The sequence below is a fragment of the Charadrius vociferus genome, unplaced genomic scaffold (genome assembly GCF_000708025.1).
Source record: "Charadrius vociferus isolate BGI_N301 unplaced genomic scaffold, ASM70802v2 scaffold266, whole genome shotgun sequence".
NCBI classification, from domain to species: domain Eukaryota; kingdom Metazoa; phylum Chordata; class Aves; order Charadriiformes; family Charadriidae; genus Charadrius; species Charadrius vociferus.
The window spans coordinates 1,729,193-1,739,792 of NW_009649114.1; positions in this window are offsets into that span (position 1 = coordinate 1,729,193).

Sequence of the window (10,600 nt, forward strand, 5' to 3'; positions counted from 1 at the left end):
CCGTGGGCCCCCCGCCAGCAGGGACGAGCCCCCCACGACACCCTCTCCCAAGATGTGCTGACGGTCCCGGCGCCCACCAGGCGGACGTGCCTTGATTATCCCAACAGCCACGTGGGGAATGGGATGGCACTGAAACCCTACCTGGCCCATATGCTCTTACAGGGTCATTGCCCCGCTCTGCTGCAAGTTTCACACTCTCAAGTTTCTCCTTATGTAAAGACACCGCTCGCATACCAATAATTAAAACAGAAAACTTATCCAAGCACTTTGTCTGCAAGCCACCCAAAATCTGCAATGAAAGGGAAAAAAAAAAATAAAAATCAGCTTTTAAAATTCTTTCAGGTCCTTCTCCATCTTTTCAGAGCCCCGCTGCGGCATCAGGAGGGCACCGCTAGAGACGGGTTTCTCTGCAGGCACTGCCTCCTCTCCACAGCTCCTCGGGGACGCCAAGCCAGCGCCGCGGGCTGCGTACCAGCCCGGCAGAGGAACCTTCACAGCCACGGAGAAGAAACTTCCAATCTCTATTTCTCCACGCACATGTCGATTTAACACGCACATTGCTTCCTCCCCGCCTTGAGATGGGGGAAATCTCTCCTTTCCACAGATGGTGGAGAGCTGCGCTGGCGAATCCTCGCATCCCAGCCCCAGAGCATCCCTGCTTCCCCCCCCCCGCACCAGCGAGGCAGAGCTCCCATCTGCTCGGCACCAACCAGTTTCCCGCTGGTTTCGATTGGCATGGCCAGGAGAGGTGGGAGGAGGAGGGGGTTTGCCTATCGCAGGCTCCCTCCGCCAGCAGAAAGCAAGAGTGCTGCTCTGCTCATTAGCAGAACATGAACCGCATGCCATGTAATCCGCTCGCTGCTCCCCCCGCCGGGCTCCCCCTTCAGGGGCTTCGCAGCGCCGGAGGGGAACGGAGATACGAAAATATCTCCTCTTGCTGCAGAGGTGCAACCATCAGCGAGAACCCGCTCTGGGCCAAGGCAGCAGAAATCAGGACCTCGATCTCCTCCCCCCAGCCAAGGCTGATTTGGCCAAAACTTGGCTTTTTGTTGTAATTCCAAAACCCACATCACTGCAAAGCACAGCACGTGGGATGTCCTGCCCCAGCCCTCCACCCTGCGCTGGGGATGCTGGGCACACCGAGCACAGCCTGAGGACTTCCCCCGGCTGCACAAATATCACCGGGGAAGGGCTGAAACTCATTTCCTACTCAACAGCTTAATGAAATGAGACCTTCCGGAATAACGATGGAAACGAATCCCTCCCCTGTAGCCCCAACTCCTGTAAAACGACCACGGGCACGAACTCTCCGAGGCAGACAGGGGGGCAGTAGAGCAGACACAGAAACGGTAAGCAAGGGGAATCTCTGGTTGAAGTTAAATAAAATTACATAATTCCACAATGAAGGATTGTTTTTAATCAGCTCATTAGGTCCAGCAGGACACTTTCAGTAGCAATTAGACATTTATCCTTATTTACGGTTGTAAGAGGAACAGTAAAACTCGAGCAGCGAGTGTTCCCAAGAAGATTCCTACAGCACCATTTAATGCATTTCAGCTGCTTAATTAACACTGATGGAATAGCACAGAGCAGTGTTTCTACAAAGAGAAAACCCTTTTGGTTTTGGATAATGAAAAACATTGATTTAGGGGCAATATATGTACGTGTTTCCCTAAAAGTGACAAAAGGCTTCATTCTGCTCCTGCTCCGCTCAGGTTCTCCGTGGCCTTCCCCCCACCATATGTAACACATCGGAGGGGTTTCCAGGTTGCCGACTTCCACGCCATAAATATACACACACCCCCGTTTTGTTCGGCAGTGACGGGACCTTCTGCCACACCTGGTAAAAGCCACCGCGCGGGTGCCAGCCCACCCTGACAGCCCACCAGAGGAACGGCTCCGCGCGGGTGAATCCCCATCGGGAACCACCCTGCAACACCAAACCCGTGCCATACGGACGGACACATCCACACACCTTTCCACTTCCCCGCTCGTGCGCAGACGCACACCGGGAAGTGATGTACGCACGGCCGCGGCCCTACAAGCGCACGTTCAGAAGCCATTCAAAGCAAATGTTGCATTACAGCGCAGAAGGCGGCGGAAAGAAAGAAAGAAATGATCACGTAGAAGCAAATAAATGATGATATATCTCCTCTTGCTGCAGAGGTGCAACCGTCAGCGAGACCCTGCTCCAGGCCAAGGCAGCAGGAGCTGGGACCCCAATGCCCCACAGTCTGATTTGGCCAAAACTTGGCTCTTTGTCATAATTCTTAAAAACACATCGCTGGAAGAGGCACACCAGTGAATGATGTACGCACAGCCGCAGCCTGCAACAGCCATAAGAAGCCGTTCAAAGCAAACGAGGAGGTACAAAGAGTCAAGGGGTATCGGATGCTCGTGTGGGCTGGCAGAGCGCAGCCGGGCCCCGGGGAGCCCCGTGTGCCCCCGCCAGCAGGGACGAGCCCCCCACGACACCCTCTCCCAAGATGTGCTGACGGTCCCGGCGCCCACCAGGCGGACGTGCCTTGATTATCCCAACAGCCACGTGGGGAATGGGATGGCACTGAAACCCTACCTGGCCCATATGCTCTTACAGGGTCATTGCCCCGCTCTGCTGCAAGTTTCACACTCTCAAGTTTCTCCTTATGTAAAGACACCGCTCGCATACCAATAATTAAAACAGAAAACATATCCAAGCACTTTGTCTGCAAGCCACCCAAAATCTGCAATGAAAGGGAAAAAAAAAAATAAAAATCAGCTTTTAAAATTCTTTCAGGTCCTTCTCCATCTTTTCAGAGCCCCGCTGCGGCTTCAGGAGGGCACCGCTAGAGACGGGTTTCTCTGCAGGCACTGCCTCCTCTCCACAGCTCCTCGGGGACGCCAAGCCAGCGCCGCGGGCTGCGTACCAGCCTGGCAGAGCTGCGAACCTTCACAGCCACGGAGAAGAAACTTCCAATCTCTATTTCTCCACGCACATGTCGATTTAACGCGCACATTGCTTCCTCCCCGCCTTGAGATGGGGGAAATCTCTCCTTTCCACAGATGGTGGAGAGCTGCGCTGGCGAATCCTCGCATCCCAGCCCCAGAGCATCCCTGCTTCCCCCCCCCCCCCCCCGGCGGGGCGGGGCCCCTTCCCCCCCCCCGCACCAGCGAGGCAGAGCTCCCATCTGCTCAGCACCAACCAGTTTCCCGCTGGTTTCGATTGGCATGGCCAGGAGAGGTGGGAGGAGGAGGGGGTTTGCCTATCGCAGGCTCCCTCCGCCAGCAGAAAGCAAGAGTGCTGCTCTGCTCATTAGCAGAACATGAACCGCATGCCATGTAATCCGCTCGCTGCTCCCCCCGCCGGGCTCCCCCTTCAGGGGCTTCGCAGCGCCGGAGGGGAACGGAGATACAAAAATATCTCCTCTTGCTGCAGAGGTGCAACCATCAGCGAGAACCCGCTCTGGGCCAAGGCAGCAGAAATCAGGACCTCGATCTCCTCCCCCCAGCCAAGGCTGATTTGGCCAAAACTTGGCTTTTTGTTGTAATTCCAAAACCCACATCACTGCAAAGCACAGCACGTGGGATGTCCTGCCCCAGCCCTCCACCCTGCGCTGGGGATGCTGGGCACACCGAGCACAGCCTGAGGACTTCCCCCGGCTGCACAAATATCACCGGGGAAGGGCTGAAACTCATTTCCTACTCAACAGCTTAATGAAATGAGACCTTCCGGAATAACGATGGAAACGAATCCCTCCCCTGTAGCCCCAACTCCTGTAAAACGACCACGGGCACGAACTCTCCGAGGCAGACAGGGGGGCAGTAGAGCAGACACAGAAACGGTAAGCAAGGGGAATCTCTGGTTGAAGTTAAATAAAATTACATAATTCCACAATGAAGGATTGTTTTTAATCAGCTCATTAGGTCCAGCAGGACACTTTCAGTAGCAATTAGACATTTATCCTTATTTACGGTTGTAAGAGGAACAGTAAAACTCGAGCAGCGAGTGTTCCCAAGAAGATTCCTACAGCACCATTTAATGCATTTCAGCTGCTTAATTAACACTGATGGAATAGCACAGAGCAGTGTTTCTACAAAGAGAAAACCCTTTTGGTTTCAGATAATGAAAAACATTGATTTAGGGGCAATATATGTACGTGTTTCCCTAAAAGTGACAAAAGGCTTCATTCTGCTCCTGCTCCGCTCAGGTTCTCCGTGGCCTTCCCCCCACCATATGTAACACATCGGAGGGGTTTCCAGGTTGCCGACTTCCACGCCATAAATATACACACACCCCCGTTTTGTTCGGCAGTGACGGGACCTTCTGCCACACCTGGTAAAAGCCACCGCGCGGGTGCCAGCCCACCCTGACAGCCCACCAGAGGAACGGCTCCGCGCGGGTGAATCCCCATCGGGAACCACCCTGCAACACCAAACCCGTGCCATACGGACGGACACATCCACACACCTTTCCACTTCCCCGCTCGTGCGCAGACGCACACCGGGAAGTGATGTACGCACGGCCGCGGCCCTACAAGCGCACGTTCAGAAGCCATTCAAAGCAAATGTTGCATTACAGCGCAGAAGGCGGCGGAAAGAAGGAAAGAAATGATCATGTAGAAGCAAATAAATGATGATATATCTCCTCTTGCTGCAGAGGTGCAACTGTCAGCGAGACCCTGCTCCAGGCCAAGGCAGCAGGAGCTGGGACCCCAATGCCCCACAGTCTGATTTGGCCAAAACTTGGCTCTTTGTCATAATTCTTAAAAACACATCGCTGGAAGAGGCACACCAGTGAATGATGTACGCACAGCCGCAGCCTGCAACAGCCATAAGAAGCCGTTCAAAGCAAACGTTGCATTACAGCGCAGAAGTCAGTGGAAAGAAGGAAAGAAATGCTCACGAGGAAGCAAAGCATCGATCATGAAGGCGGCAAGACATGATCATTTGGCATTTCCACCCCGAAGGATGGACCGTGCCCTTTCCTGGGACCAGCCCGCAGCGCGTGGGGAGGGCAGCGCTTCCCGCTTGCCTCTGTTCGGAGGAGAGAGAAGTGCTTTGTGTCTGTTCCTGAGGTTGGGTACAGCTTTCACAATTGTTCTGCCAAACAACCGTCAGAGCAAACACCAGCAAATTCATTTGCATCTTGTCTTCTCCCCCTTAGAAGATAAATGTACCCATCCTTTCAGCAACTAACGCTTCAGACTTATGTACCCTCTAATCACAGGCAAGACGGAAAGTCAGGCTTGTCATGGGAAATGGGCCATCAGTTAAGATTATTGATGGTCCAGTGTCTATTGATAATCATTTTCTACACCCGCTGTAAACCCAAAGGAGTCCCCAAACCCATCTTTGCTCCTGTCCTATGAACAGGACGTTTCTCAAAACGCGACCTGCAGCAGCAGAGCTTTGCAGAGACGGGCACTTTCGACACCATCGCTGCCAACGCTCCATAAAAACTCCCGGCACACTGATTTGTTCCGGAGAACAGAGCTCATACACTGCTCCCGTTACGTTTCCAGCGCATCCTTAAGGAACACATGCACAGGCCGTATCTCACAGCCCCTGGTTTCTTGTCTCACTCCTCCACGGAATTTTTGCCGTATGCTGCATTTTCCTTTCACTCCCTGTAACTCTCCTGCCGGGCACGTGGGTGAGTTTCCGATCGCGAGCCCCGCAGGCTGTATGCATTTTAAAAGAACCGAGCAAACAAACAAGCATTGAGAGAAAGCGCCGCGACACCACCAGGAACAAGGATGGGTTCCTAAAGTCACCCACCAGCACACGCCAGGAAGAGCCGCGGCAGCATCTCTCCGACTCCGCATAGGGCAACACGTGGGAAGCGGGAACGAATCCGTCCATCCCCTGAACTTTAGAGCTGACGCTGGCAGTAAGGAGAGTTATACTTTAGCTTCTCTCAATAGCCATCAGCCAGCCAGAGCTCACCCGATCTTCCTCCTTGCAGCACTCTCGAGTCGGGACCAGCTGCACCCGCGCTCCAATTTCAGAAATATTTGAAAAATGCCGGAGGAAGGGGATAATTGCGCTTGCTGCTATTCAGAGCTGTGGCTGCATTTTGCAGCGTTGGAGTGCAGACAGTGGTTACGCTTTCAGGCGGTAATTCATTCCCTTGCAGAGCTGCGTATCGCTGCTGAGAGCACGGATAACTCCAGGGACAGACTCAATCTATCACGGTCATATCTCGGCACTACATAAATGTGAATTAATTTATCATCCTGTCCTTCTGGTAATGTAAGGAAATACTGTCATTCTATTACACAGAAGAACTCTAGTCCGGAGAGGTTAAGAGTTACCCCAAGGTCAGACAAAAGATATGGCGTGAGTGGGAAATGAGCTGAGATCACCAGAGTACTCAGTTTAATCAGAAAATACCATTTAACCTTTACAAACCGGTCACAGTCAGGGAGGAAGGGGGGGGTGAAAAAAAAGGAAAAGCATGAAACTTTCCATGGGAGACGCTGCCGTGGCCTTCGCCAGCCGGCACATCACCCCCAAGCCGTGCCATGCCCCCGTGGCCGCTGGCACTAATCAGCTTCCCACCCTCCCGGGGAGCCGCTTCTTTCCGCATCTTTTCCTTTCATCAGCAAGAGTGAGAAAAAAAAGCAATTCATGGGAGTTATCCTCGGTAGAAAACAAAGGGGCTCCAGAGCATCGTTTCTGCATAGGCTGCATCTTGGGCATGACACGATGTTTAAGGAACACGGGGTGGGGTACAGTAAAGATGAAAAAGCAATTATTTTTACTTGTTATTTTGGGCGGAAAATATTCTTATGTTCAACTCTTCTCATGTTGCAACCTATTTGGAAAAATACACTGTCATTTACTTGATTAGGATGTTGCTTTGTTTAAGGGCAACAAGGAAGGGAACTGGTGTGAAAAATATGGGTTAAAAAGAAAAAAAATACAGGTGGGAAAGGTTCTCAACGAGAAGCTCTAAGGGGCTGTTTGAGGGCACAGGACACACCGATAGCACTGTGTTGGCAGCCCGGTTTAGTGCTGCACGGGACCCTGCCAGCGAGAGCATCACCTGGCAGTGGGTGATGCTGGGGCTGGTCCAGGAACTTCTCAATCACCATTTCTACACCAAAACAGGAGCCCCCAACAGCCAAACCCCAAAGTGGCTGTCGGGTGGTGCCTGTGAGGAACACTTTGGGCATCTCATCCCATTCCTAGAGGAGCAGCACTCATGTGCAAACCCAATCCCAGCAGCAGCATCGCTGAGCACCCCTGGCAGTCTCAGGAGAGGTGGAGACAAGAGGGTACCAGTCGCCCACTCTCCCAGCAAAGCTCCTTTCCGAGGCCACCCATCCCACGCTGCCCCGGGGGAAGCGCGACAGAGCGGACAGCAGCAGGGGACACCCAGCCTGCGAGCGGTTAATGTCTGCCCCCGCTCTGTCCCTCGGCCACCCCTCCCAGGGACGGCAGCATCTGGCCCCTGGTGATTAGCCAACTGCTAATCACGAAGAGCAACAGCTATAAACAGCAACCGTAGGACAGTTCATGCGGCGATTGCTCTGGAAAAGCTGCCTTTGCCCCTCTGGCTCCTACACGAGTCCGCTCGGCTTCCCTCTGCGGGGCACAGCCCCGAGGAGCAGCACGCAGCCCTGGGGGTTTGCGGCAGGCTGAGCCTCTCTAGCAAAGATGATGGATGCAGCACCCAGAGAGAGGCAGGAACACGTCCTTCTCTGCTTCAGAGAGTTCACGTCCCATCCCTGGAGGTGTTCAAGGCCAGGTTGGACGGGGCTTGGAGCAACCTGGGCTGGTGGGAGGTGTCCCTGCCCAGGGCAGGGGGGTTGTAACTAGATAATCTTTAAGGTCCCTTCCAACCCAAACCATTCTGTGATAACTGCACAGGACCAGGAGATGGTCTGCCTTGTATTCATTAAGGGCACCAACCCTTGCTTCCCTCTTTGTACACTCGTGGTAACCCACACCTTGTCCACACCGGTGATGTGAATTGAGATGTTGAGGGGGGTGGTTGTGGCGACGGGCAAAGCCACTTGGGGCAGAGCACCCCAGCGCTGACCTCCCACCACCTGAGGAGCCGTCGGATACGGGAGGGAGCCGGCACTGATCCCCGTGCCCTGTGCCGCAGACCGGCTCCGCAGGGCAGCCCGCAGCGCTCCACCCTGCGCAGGGCGTCAGTCACCACTTTACCCAGCGGCAATTTCATCCCGTGACCACTTCTCGTTCATGACAACAAATAACGGTGACCCAGGCAGGAGCTGTGTCTCAGCAGCGCTCCGGAGGAGGCTGCAGCGAGGGTTCGAGGGCTGTGAGCTGGTCGAACCTCCCAGGCACACGCTGATGGCCGCAGTCAATTCCTGCAGCCGGAGGAGACCACAAGACATGGCAGGGGACAGGCTGCCCAGGAAAGTTCCCCTCCCTCTGTGCTTTCATTCAGTTAAAAAGCTGGAAAGGTCAGCAAGACCTTGAGCCTGTGGTTGTCAACGGAGGTCGCGAGAGAAGAAGGGTCCCGCAGGGTCCCACGAGCTCGGAGAGGTGCTCTGCCCCTGCCCAGCCTCTCCCCTTCCCGTGGCAGGGGCTCTCCCAGCGCCCACCACATCTCTCCCACCCTCAAGTCATAACTAAATGGTGACTGATTCAAGTGTGCCACCAAAGCCCCTCTTCGGTACATGGCACAGGAGCTGCCCGCGCTCTCCCGCCGTGGTGCCAGGCAGGACAAGCCGCCCCGTTCAGCTGCGCGCAGGGACGTGATGCACGTTGTCACAGAAGATGCGCACACCCTGACACCGCAGGAAGGGTTTTCCCTTCACACAGAGGGAAAAGGTCAATCCAGAGAAAGGGTCTGACCACCAGCACAGGGGTCCCCCGGGGTTAAAATGCCCTCGGCTGCTTCCTGCACCAGGAAGCCACTTTGGTACTAAATGAATTGGAGTATTTGTGTTTCTGCCTCACATTACTGAGGTCCTGGTCACTTGTGATCACTGAAGAGCCTGGATATAGCCATTAACACGCCCATTCTCCTCTAACTCCCTCGCAGGGAACCCCCAGTGCCCTGGTGAGTCCTTGGAGTGGGAGGAAAACATGCTTTCAGCCTCAGCAGGGTGATGGGTACGGACGGGTCTGTACCACAGCCCAGAGCGGTCCCCAGCATCAATGAGAGCTGCTGTGCCCCTGCCCAGAGCCAATGTCCCCAGCGCCCCGGGTTCGGTGGCCAGGCAGGGACAGCAGTGCCACAAGTGAACCTGGGGACAAGGCTGAGCCGGGGGAGCAGCGCGGGAGCATCCCTGGGCAAACGCGGCGGCAGAGGGACCCGGGAGAGCCCTGCTCCCGCCTGCGCCTCGGCAAACAGGGGCTGTTTATTCCACGGGCTTTCCTTTCCAAACAATTCACCGAGTTGTTTTTTTTTATTTAGAAGATGGAAAAGAAAACAATCGCATTAGTAGAGCCTGCCTTTGATTTTATTAAGCCAAACACTCCCTCCATCAGGGAAATGCAGTTATTTCCATAGCGCAACCAGAAGGAAGGTGAATACTGCTGGGTTTTAGGGTTGAAAAGCAGAAGTACACGCTGGGGGGTGCCCATCCTGAAACCGCGCAGGCTGCAGGGCCGGGCTGGGACAGAGCCGGGCTCTTTTGGACCTTCTCACAGTCATGGATGCCGTTCAGGACACACTCAATGGGTGTGATCATTCAAGCGCTGAATATTGAGTATTGTGTTCAGTTTTGGGTACCACAGTATAAGGACACTGAGATGCTGGAGCATGTCCAGAGAAGAGCAACGGAGCTGGTGAGAGTTATTGAGAATAAGTGTTATAGGAGCCGCTGAGGGCACTGGGGGTGTTCAGCCTGGAGAAAAGGAGGCTGAGGGGAGACCTTATCGCTCGCTATAACTACCTGAAAGGAGGGTGTAGAGACGTGAGCGTTGGTCTCTTCTCACAAGTTACAACTGACAGAACAAGAGGAAATGGCATCAAGTTGTGCCAGGGAAGGTTTAGGTTAGACATTAGGAAAAACTTCTACACGGAAAGGGTTATCAAAGCCTGGACCAGGCTGCCCAGGGAAGTGGTTGAATTACCATCCTTGGATGCATTTAAAAGCTATCTAGATATGGTGGTCAGAGACATGGTTTAGAAGTGGGCCCGGTAGAATTAGATAACAGTTGGACTTGATCTTAAAGGTCTTTTCCAGCCAGAACGATTCTATGGTTTCCCACTGGAAATTATAGCATTCAAAGGTGAAGGAGGACTTGAGCACAAAAGCTTTAATTTCCATGGGGTGGTGTAAGCCCAGAAGAAGATCTAGGCCAAGAGCTACCAGGAGGAGCAAGGAGGGGTTTGCCCTGGAGAACAGGAGGCAGAAACGGCACCGAGGGCTGTGACCAGCTCTGAGGAGCTTCTCGGCAGCTTCACAGGGCAAATCCTTCTGCGCCTCCTCAGAGGGCTCAGGGAACAAAGCAGGACTGTCCAGCCACCCGCCTGCGCAAGGAATGCACCTTCCGAGAAGCTGGAAATGCCACGTTCCCAGCGGGAACACAACAGGGCACGGGCTGGCCATCCCCAGGGGAGATGCTGAGGTCCATGGGGACCCACCTGCCGCAGCCCCACGGGTGTTTCCCCACGCACGCAGGCTCTGCT